An 11,258-nucleotide genomic window follows, 5' to 3' on the forward strand; every position below is an offset into this window, starting at 1 on the left:
GAGGATAGTTTAAAAAAATTGCAGGCAAAAAATTCCTTCCCTTTTTCTTGTGAAGAAGATCTAGGAGATCACAGATACCATGATCTACTTTCCTATTCATCCATACAGCAATGTCCCATGTAAAAAAGCCCAATCTGGTTCTTAGTCACTGCTGCATTCTTGGATGACTAGTGTTCATACAAGTATCATGAGTGATAGCTATCATTCTTCCTTCCACCCCAGCATCTAGGATGGTGAATATTAAGCAGGAAAAGCCTTATAATTTCAAAGAATGAAAACAGACTCCAACCTTAAAGAAAGGTGGAGTCAAAGATGGAAAATGATGGGAAATGTTGCCCTCCATGATATGTAACTGTGAAAATGTGGTTTGCCAAGTCTGTGAATTGCCAAAACTGTAAAGGTTTCATCCAAACTGTAAAGGTAATTTTTAGTGTCTTGATTTAAAATAAAAAATAAGTGGTCGCCATGGGAAAATTCCCAAATATGAAAATACCCAAGTCAAGTCAGCTGGGTTTTATGGAGATTTTAATTAATATAAATGAAGGAATTAAAGGAGAGAGAGAGAGAGAGAGAGAGAGAGAGAGAGAGAGAGAGAGAGAGAGAGAGAGAGAGAAAGAGAGAGAGAGAGAAAGAGAAAGAGAGAGCGAAAATAGTAGAAAGGGCCTAGGACTGAGCCTAAGGGAGAGCAAGTCAGTCTTTATCACTCACCACAAGACCATCTTCAAGCAAGCTCCAAACCTCTGAACTCCAACTCCAACTAACTTCCAATCCAAAAACTCCAAACTCCAACTAACTCAATTTCAAACTCCCCTTCCTTTCAAAGAAATTTCCTCTTGTGTCACCTCCCCTAAATTTTCACATCTACCAATCACAGTAGACACTTTTTCAAGGACTGCCCATTTTTAGTTCACATCTTCTTTTGTTCTCACTTTCCCTGGTTAGATAAAAGTCTACTGAGTACTTCACACCTCTTTTGTTAAGCTTGCCTTTTGTAAGTTGCTTGGCCTTTTAGTGATTAATTTAACCTTTATAGGTAGTTAGCACCTTTTTGTATTAGATCTAAAAATAAACCTAAGCTCTAGCTTTACTATAAGTATGAGTAAGGGACTTTTCATTGTTCAGTCAGGAGTTTGCAACTTTATCTTCCCCTAAGGCACTGTCTGAGTAGGGTGGACTAATTTTAAAAGTTCTCAATACATTCCTGATCAAGTACTTCCATTGTTACAATAGGGGAATAATTTAACCAAATCATCTAAGGTACAGTCTGAGCAGTTTTTAAGATTCACAGATACCTGTAACTAATACTTGACTTTATCTAGCTTTTGCTAATTGAATTAATTAAATTGTTTTCTTAACTGCAAAACTTGAAGCTGTGGAGCTTTGTCAAGCAGGGAAAGGATTTTATTGGAGAACAATTTCTCAGTGAAGTTGAAGTATGTGAGGCAATGAGAGGATTGCTTTGGACCCTTCTCCAGTGAATTTGTGGAATGTAATCAATCTTGGACTGCAGAATGCTCCTAGAAGCTCATTTCACAGGATCCTTTCTATTCAAAAAGTTCCAGTTGGCCTTGCCTCAAAGATTCCTTTGTATAATCTAAAGCTGGGACAATCCCCAGTTTCTGTCTCCTCCTCCTTCTTGTGACGTTCCTTCTTTATTGTCTCAGACCTCTATCTGTGTCAGTCTCAAGCTGGGTGGGGTCCTTGCCTAGGGTTGTTCTCAGCTTGGTGTCCTTTGTTCGGTAACCAGCCCTTTATCTATTTCCTGGCAACTCAGTAACTTGGTGATTTTCACAGAAAACTTTCTTACAGGCAACACAACAGACACAAGACATTCCCACAGCAGCTGTATTTCTGATTATTATTTCTTTTTTTCCAGCAAGAATGAAGAGCATTCCCATGGTCTACCATGTTTCTTCTGTCTTCCATAGAAATTAATCCGATTCAAGATTACTCTTGTGGTTGCTCTGCCTTGTTCCATTAATAAAATACCTACTTTAGTTATGTGTTTAATCTACGTCTTACAGGATTTGTGTGGGTTTGGAGCATAGCTCTGTGGGGAAGAATAGTGGATTTGGAGCCCTAGGACCTGAGTTCGAAACCTGACTCTTCTGTGAATCAGAAGTCACTCTACATCATCTATAAAAATGAGAGTGTTGGACTGATATGGGAGAGTTTGGAAGTAAAACCTTGGGTCAGGATGGGTACCTTTGTCAGGAATGACAGACTCCAATAATTAGCTTTAAAAATAAAAGAGAAATTTATTAAATAGAATGTGAGTTGAATAACCAGGATACAGGTGCAAGAGTAGACACTGCCTCCCAGAGGAGATGGGTTCTGGGCTTCTTATATCCTTGAGACAACAGGGGTAACATGACCAGAGATGAGGAGCTGGGATGATGTTCTGCTTTACACCTGACCAGGGGTGGAGTGATTTTTTTGGTCTTGAAGACATAAGGAGTGCCCAGTAACCTGATGCTTATCAGAAGAGAACTAGGAGATGGCTATCTATGTTCATCACAAAATCTAGGGGAGAATCCAAGGGGAATATTTCTCTCAGGGGTCTTTCTTTCCTTGTTTTGGGTCTTGCCCATCAGTTATGCCTGTTCTTGCTGTTGATGAGTCTTTCAGGTCTTAGCTAAGTTGGTCTTGAGATTGCCAAGCCCATAACTCTAAGTGTTGGTGGCACCTAACAATGACTGGGAGCTCCTTCAGGGAAGAAACTGTCTTTTGACTTTCGTTGTATCCCCAGCACAATGTCAGGCATATAAAAGGCATTTAATAACTGCTTCTTGACTGGGTGGCTGCTCTCCAGTGGTCCCCTGGCAGTGCTCTATGGTTACAGGTCCTGGAATATCACCTTCAGAATCAAAGTTGTAAGGGATCCAGAGAGTAATGGATCATAGCTCTCCAGCTGAAAGGGATCTCAGAGACCATCTGGGCCAACTTCCTCATTTGGAAAATGAGGAAATTGAGGCTCAGGATGCTTAAGCGACTTTACTCATGGTCTCATACATAGATAATGAGTGTCAAAGGTAACATTTGAATTCAGACCTCTTGACTCCAGAACTAGTGCTCTTTCCTCTGTTCGTTGCTTCATGGTGGACAGAAGAAGGCTACAGCATATTCCCATTGATGACCTACATATAAGTCATGACTTAACATAGCTTTAAGAAAAAATATGATCGTAAAAAGATAGGAGTCAACCAAGTAGTAAAATGTGCTGATGTATAGATCCCCATGCATTGGGTTCCAGGAAATGTAAAAATATCCAAAGGGAGGCTTCTAGCACAATGAGTGGATCTGCCCCATTGGGCCATTGTGAATGTGCTATTTATTGCACAATGATGGGGCCATAGTACCAGACCTCAGTTTGACTTTCTATCTCCAGTCTGGCTCCTGCTTTTGACCAAGGACTCCATTTGCAACAAAATTAATAGCAACAACTACTGATATTGGCAAAGCCTTTTTTTTTTAAACCCTCTAACTCTCTATCTTAGAATTAATACCAAGTATTGGTTCCAAAGCAGAAGAGTGGTAATAGCTAGACAATTGGGGTTAAGTGACTTACCCAGGTTCACGCAGCTAGGAAGTGTCCGTGGCCTCATTTGAACCCAGGATCTCTTGTCTCTAGGTCTGGCTTTCTATCCACTGAGCCACCTACCTCCCCTTTTTAAAGAATTTAAAGAATCTTTTTAAAGATTCTTCCTTAGGCAATTTGTAACTATGCACCAAAAAAAAATTACTAAATTATTACATACTTTTTGAGTAGTACATACTGTTCCCAGTCCTGTGCAAAGAGATCAAAGAAAGAGGAAAAAGACTTTCTTGTACAAAAAAAATGTGTAGCACTTCTTTTTACAGTGGCAAAGAACCGAAAAATGAGGGGGTGCCGGTCAATTGGGGAGCGTACAGTGCTATAATTGTATTGTAAGAAATCATCAAAGATGTCATAGAAAACTGATGTGGACTGACATTGGGGTGAAAGAAGCTGAGTCAAGAGAACAATCTATGCAATACCGACAGTATTGGAAAGGCAAATAACTTTGAAAGACTTACAAGCTCTCATTAATACAATGACTGATTTGATTCCAGAAGATTCATGTTGAAACATGTTACCCACTCCTGACAGAGAGGTGATGAACATAGGGTGTAATGGAGGTATACTGTAAAGATTAAAATTTAGGGGAGACTGAGGCAGGTAGAAATTAGTTTCTCTCTGCAAGGAGTATTATATTTTGTGAGGTTTATTAAAGTTAAGAATTAAAGAAAATACAGGATAAGAAAAACATGCCTAGGCCACAGAAACCTAGACAAGACCTCACCTACATTATGGAAAGAGCCTCCTCTGCTCCAAAACGGAAGTCCAAAAGAGTGGCAAAAGCTTTTGCAACCAGGTTAAATACCTTCTCGATCTCGGCCCAGGTGAGATTACAAAGCATTCTGGGGAAGTGGAGCAAAGGCTTGTGGGGGTTGAAGTCCAGAGTTCAAGTCTATTTTTACAATACATACATGTCCCAGAAGTCTTAGAGTAGTTTTGAGTTTTAATAACTTCAGAAGGAAAAAGGTTACAAATTTACAAAAAAACAAACAAACCACAACCACAAAATTATTCCAATTTCTTGTTTATTTTTGTGAATTTTGAATAATAATTTAAAAATTTTATCTTAAGGTGGGATACTGGAAAAAGTCATCTGTCTCCAGAGAAAGAACTGATAAAATCTGAATCTAGACAGAAACAGACTATATCTTACTTTCTTTCTTCATTTGATAGGGAGAAGGAGGGCTGTTCTAGTTTTCTACCACAAAAAGACTAATATGAAAAAATGCTTTACATGATTGCACATGTAAAATCTGTATCAGATTGTTTACTGTCTCAGGGAAAGGGGTAAGATGAGAGGGAAGAAGAGCATTCAGAACTCAGGTTTTTTTCTTAGAATTAAAAATTGTTTTGTTACATGTAATTGGGGAAAAATAAAATATCATACTAAAAAATAAAAATTAATTAAAAATTTAAATTTAAAACACCAGCAACAATGACAAGGTGGAATATTCTGTCATTATACATTGTGTGTGCAAGTTTCTGGATGATGCTTTGGCAAACAGTTGGACCAATTAGAAGAGAAACCCTTACTTGACCACCTGTCACCCAATTTCTCTCCATTAGATTCTTCCTTTTTGGATCATGTCAAAACTGTTGTGTATACATCAAAATCTTAGGTTAGGATTACTAATGTAAATCTTTCAGTCACTGAACTGGAGCTGAAAAAGTCTTTACAAAGCTTGAAAATTGACTAGAGTGGTGACATCAGATGATGGCAGTTATGTTGAATTTTAGTAAGAAATGTATATACGTATTTTTAAATAATTAATCTTTCTAACTTCTCCAGTAAATTTGTAGCATTTGTGCTGCTTTTGTCAAAGCTTAAAATAAAACTGATTTCCTCTATACTTTTTTAACATGGACTGTCCTCGAATTTGTTTTGCTTAACTATGCATATTTTTTTGCCAGTTTCATTAGAATAGAGAATAGAGATAATAGAGAAAATCTATTATCATTCATTCAAATAAATTAAACTAAAACTTTTTTAAAAGAATAGAGAAAAGAAGAAAAAATATTTTTCTTGGAAGCAATTATCCCCATTATCATTCTCTCCATTTCATAGATGAGGAAACTGAGGCATAAGAGTTTAACTGACTTATTTGAAATCTCAAGTTAAGTGTTGGAGTCAGGACTCAAACTCAGGTCTCCTTAATCTGAGACCAGTATTTCTTAGAATAAAATACAATCTCTGCCTTGGAAATTATAGACCAGGAGAGGAGATCATATATATATAAATTACTACTACTGATGCTTCTACTATTAGCATCTGTCTACCATTAGAATAGTAACAACAATCAGAATGGCTGGCAACTATATGGCACTTTGAGGTTTACAAAGACCATTAAGAGGGGAAGCTAAATAGCAACAATGGATAAAGCACCAGACCTGGAGTTGGGAGGAACTGGGTTCAAATTTGACCTTAGATACTTCCTAGTTGTGTGACCCTGTGCAAGTCATTTAACCCTGAATGCTTAGCCTTTGCTGCTCTCCTGTCTTAGAATTGATACTAAGAAAGTAAGTTTCAAAAAATTAAAAGAGCTTTAGAAACAATATCTTATTTGATAGTGAAATAAATTTACAAGTATTAAAATCTCCATTTTACAAATGAGGACAACCAAAATGGAGAAATTAAATGACTTTACAATAAACATCAGAGATAAGTTTTTAAACTTTTATTTTTTCGATGAAGAAGCAGTTATTTTCTCTCTTCCCATCTCCCCAGTGTCCCCTCCAACTACAAAAAAAAGGAAAAAAGGAAGGAAAACAAAAATCTTTGTAATAAATATGTATAATCAAGAAAAACAAATCCCCCCATTGTCCATGTCTAAAAATGCATTTCTCATTCAGCATCTTGGATCCATCACTTCTCTGCCAAGATTTAGATAACATGATTTCTAGTGAGTCTTCTGGAATCATAGCTGGTCACTGCATTGATTAGAGTTCCTAAGTGTTTTAAAGTTGTTCATCTCGCAACTTTGTTGTTATTATATAAATTGTTTTGAATCTACTCACCTTATTCCGCATCATCACTTCATTCAAGTCGTATCAACTTTCTCCCAAACCATTTCTTCCATTCTATTTTACAGCACAATAGCATTCCTTTCCCATTTATATGCCATTCCATTATTGATAGATACCTCTTAGTTTCCCATTCTTTGCCACTCTGAAAAGAATGGCTATTTTAAAAATTTGGTACATATAAGTTCTTTTTCCAGATATGGGACTTGGACCCAGGTTTCTCCTCCAGCCAGTGAAAAGATAATAATAAAAGATAAAATATAACAATACTAATTAGTAATACACATAAGACATAAAGTCCCTTTCTTATGTAGACAGTATCTTTACTGAAAGTGATAGAAAGGGATATTTTTGTGGTAAACATGGAGAAGAGCAGCTTGAGGAGAAATAGACAGTTCTGAGAGGACCTAAGAGAAAAGTAATCCCTCAGAAGTAAAATTACTAATAGATGGCAAAGATGGTTGCAGTTCATTGATTTCTAGAAGCTAATCTATCTATCCATATATATATATATATATATATGTATATGTATATATATAATGAGTTGACTGACCCATAAGGTCCCATTAGAAGCTACATACAGGCCTCAACCGATAGAAAGAAGGCAGGAGTTGCAATCATGATATCTGACAAAGCCAAAGTACAAATAGACCTGATCAAAAGGGACAGGGAAGGTAAATATATTCTGCTAAAAGGAAATATAGACAATGAGGAAATATCACTAATCAACATGTATGCACCAAATGGTATAGCATCCAAATTTTTAATAGAGAAACTAGGAGAATTGAAGGAGGAAATAGACAGTAAAACCATATTAGTGGGAGACTTGAACCAACCACTATCAAATTTAGATAAATCAAACCAAAAAATAAACAAGAAAGAGGTAAAAGAGGTGAATGAAATCTTAGAAAAATTAGAGTTAATAGACATATGGAGAAAAATAAATAGGGACAAAAAAGAATACACCTTCTTTTCAGCACCACATGGCACATTCACAAAAATAGATCATACACTAGGTCATAGAAACATGGCACTTAAATGCAGAAAAGCAGAAATATTAACTGCAGCCTTTTCAGATCACAAGGCAATTAAAATATTGATCGGCAAGGGTACATGGAGACCCAGATCAAAAATTAATTGGAAATTAAATAACATGATACTCCAAAATCGGATAGTTAGAGAAGAAATCATAGAAACAATTAACAATTCCGTTGAAGAAAATGACAACGGCGAAACATCCTTTCAAACCTTATGGGATGCAGCCAAGGCAGTACTTAGAGGAAAATTCATATCCCTCAGTGCATATATTAACAAATTAGGGAGGACAGAGACCAAGGAATTGGAAATGCAAATAAAAAAACTTGAGAATGAACAAATTAAAAACCCCCAGAAGAAAACCATACTAGAGATCCTAAAAATTAAGGGAGAAATTAATAAAATAGAAAGTGACAGAACTATTGAGCTAATAAACAAGACTAGAAGCTGGTACTTTGAAAAAACAGACAAAATAGACAAAGTACTGGTTAATTTAATTAAAAAAAGGAAAGAAGAAAGGCAAATTAATAGCATCAAGGATGAAAAGGGGGATCTCACCTCAAATGAAGAGGAAATTAAGGCAATCATTAAAAACTACTTTGCCCAACTATATGGCAATAAATATACCAACCTAGGTGATATGGATGAATATTTACAAAAATATAAATTGCCTAGACTAACAGAAGAAGAAATAGTTTTCTTAAATAATCCCATATCAGAAATTGAAATCCATCAAGCCATCAAAGAACTGCCTAAGAAAAAATCCCCAGGGCCTGATGGATTCACCAGTGAATTCTATCAAACCTTCAGAGAACAGTTAACCCCAATATTATACAAACTATTTGACATAATAAGCAAAGAGGGAGTCCTACCAAACTCCTTTTATGACACAAGCATGGTACTAATTCCAAAGCCAGGCAGGCCAAAAACAGAGAAAGAAAACTATAGGCCAATCTCCCTAATGAATATAGATGCAAAAATCTTAAATAGGATACTAGCAAAAAGACTCCAGCAAGTGATTAGAAGGGTCATCCACCATGATCAAGTAGGATTCATACCAGGGATGTAGGGCTGGTTCAACATTAGGAAAACTATCCACATAATTGACCACATCAACAAGCAAACCAACAAGAATCACATGATTATCTCAATAGATGCAGAAAAAGCCTTTGATAAAATACAACACCCATTCCTACTAAAAACACTAGAAAGCATAGGAATAGAAGGGTCATTCCTAAAAATAATAAACAGTATATATCTAAAACCATCAGCTAATATCATCTGCAATGGGGATAAACTAAATCCATTCCCATTAAGATCAGGAGTGAAACAAGGATGCCCATTATCACCTCTATTATTTGACATTGTATTAGAAACACTAGCAGTAGCAATTAGAGAAGAAAAAGAAATTGAAGGCATCAAAATAGGCCAGGAGGAGACCAAATTATCGCTCTTTGCAGATGACATGATGGTCTACTTAAAGAATCCTAGAGACTCAACCAAAAAGCTAATTGAAATAATCAACAACTTTAGCAAAGTTGCAGGATACAAAATAAACCCACATAAGTCATCAGCATTTCTATATAATTCCAACACAGCTCAGCAGCAAGAACTAGAAAGAGAAATCCCATTCAAAATTACCCAAGACAAAATAAAAAACTTAGGAATCTATCTCCCGAGACAAACACAGGATCTATATGAACACAACTACAAAACACTTTCCACACAACTAAAACTAGACTTGAACAATTGGAAGAACATTAACTGCTCATGGGTAGGACGAGCCAATATAATAAAAATGACCATCCTACCCAAACTCATCTATCTATTTAGTGCCATACCCATGGAACTTCCAAAAATTTTTTTTACTGATTTAGAAAAAACCATAACAAAGTTCATTTGGAAGAACAAAAGATCAAGGATATCCAGGGAAATAATGAAAAAAAAAATACAAAGGAAGGGGGCCTTGCAGTCCCAGATCTCAGACTATATTATAAAGCAGCGGTCACCAAAACAATCTGGTACTGGCTAAGAGACAGAAAGGAGGATCAGTGGAATAGACTGGGGGCAAGCAACCTCAGCAAGACAGTATATGACAAACCCAAAGATCCCAGCTTTTGGGACAAAAATCCACTATTTCATAAAAACTGTTGGGAAAATTGGAGGACAGTGTGGGAAAGATTAGGCTTAGATCAACACCTCACACCCTACACCAAGATAAATTCAAAATGGATGAATGACTTGAACATAAAGAAGGAAACTATAAGAAAATTAGGCGAACACAGAATAGTATACATGTCAGACCTTTGGGAAGGGAAATACTTCAAAACCAAGCAAGAATTAGAAAGAATTACAAAATGCAAAATAAATAATCTGGATTACATCAAATTAAAAAGTTTTTGTACAAACAAAACCAATGTAACCAAAATCAGAAGGGTAGCAACAAATTGGGAAACAATCTTCATAAAAACCTCTGACAAGGGTTTAATTACTAAAATTTATAAAGAACTAAATCAATTGTACAAAAAATCAAGCCATTCTCCAATTGATAAATGGGCAAGGGACATGAATAGGCAGTTCTCAGCCAATGAAATCAAAACTATTAACAAGCACATGAAGAAGTGTTCTACATCTCTTATAATCAGAGAGATGCAAATCAAAACAACTCTGAGGTATCATCTCACACCTAGCAGATTGGCTAACATGACAGCTATGCAAAGTAATGAATGCTGGAGGGGATGTGGCAAAGTGGGGACATTAATTCATTGCTGGTGGAGTTGTGAATTGATCCAACCATTCTGGAGGGCAATTTGGAACTATGTCCAAAGGGTGATAAAAGACTGTCTGCCCTTTGATCCAGCCATAGCACTGCTGGGCTTGTACCCCAAAGAGATAATGGACAAAAAGACTTGTACAAAAATATTCATAGCTGCGCTCTTTGTGGTGACCAGGAATTGGAAAATGAGGGGATGCCCCTCAATTGGGGAATGGCTGAACAAATTGTGGTATATGCTGGTGATGGAATACTATTGTGCTAAAAGGAATAATAAAGTGGAGAAGTTCCATGGAGACTGGAACAACCTCCAGGAAGTAATGCAGAGCGAGAGGAGCAGAACCAGGAAAACATTGTACACAGAGACTGATACATTGTGGTACAATCGAAGGTGATGGACTTCTCCATTAGTATCAATGCAATCCCTGAACAATCTGCAGGGATCTAAAAAAAAAATACTACCCACAAGCAGAGGATAAACTGTGGGAGTAAAAACACCGCTGAAAAGCAACTGCTTGACTACAGGGTTGGAGGAGATAAGACTGAGGAGAGACTCTAAATGAACACTATAATGCAAACTCCAACAACAGGGAAATGGGTTCGAATCAAGAACACATGTGATAACCAGTGGAATCATGCGTCGGCTATGGGAGAGGGAAAGGCGGGGGGGGGGGGGGGGGGGGGGAGGGGAGGAAAAGAAAACGACCTTTGTTTCCAGTGAATAATGTATGAAAACGACCAAATAAAATAATATTTAAAAAAAAAAAGAAACTACATACAGAATACAGAAGATAAAAGCCCACAGAGTTGACAATCAACAAAAGTAGAGAA

This window comes from Monodelphis domestica, chromosome 2 (assembly GCF_027887165.1).
Source record: "Monodelphis domestica isolate mMonDom1 chromosome 2, mMonDom1.pri, whole genome shotgun sequence".
Taxonomy (NCBI): domain Eukaryota; kingdom Metazoa; phylum Chordata; class Mammalia; order Didelphimorphia; family Didelphidae; genus Monodelphis; species Monodelphis domestica.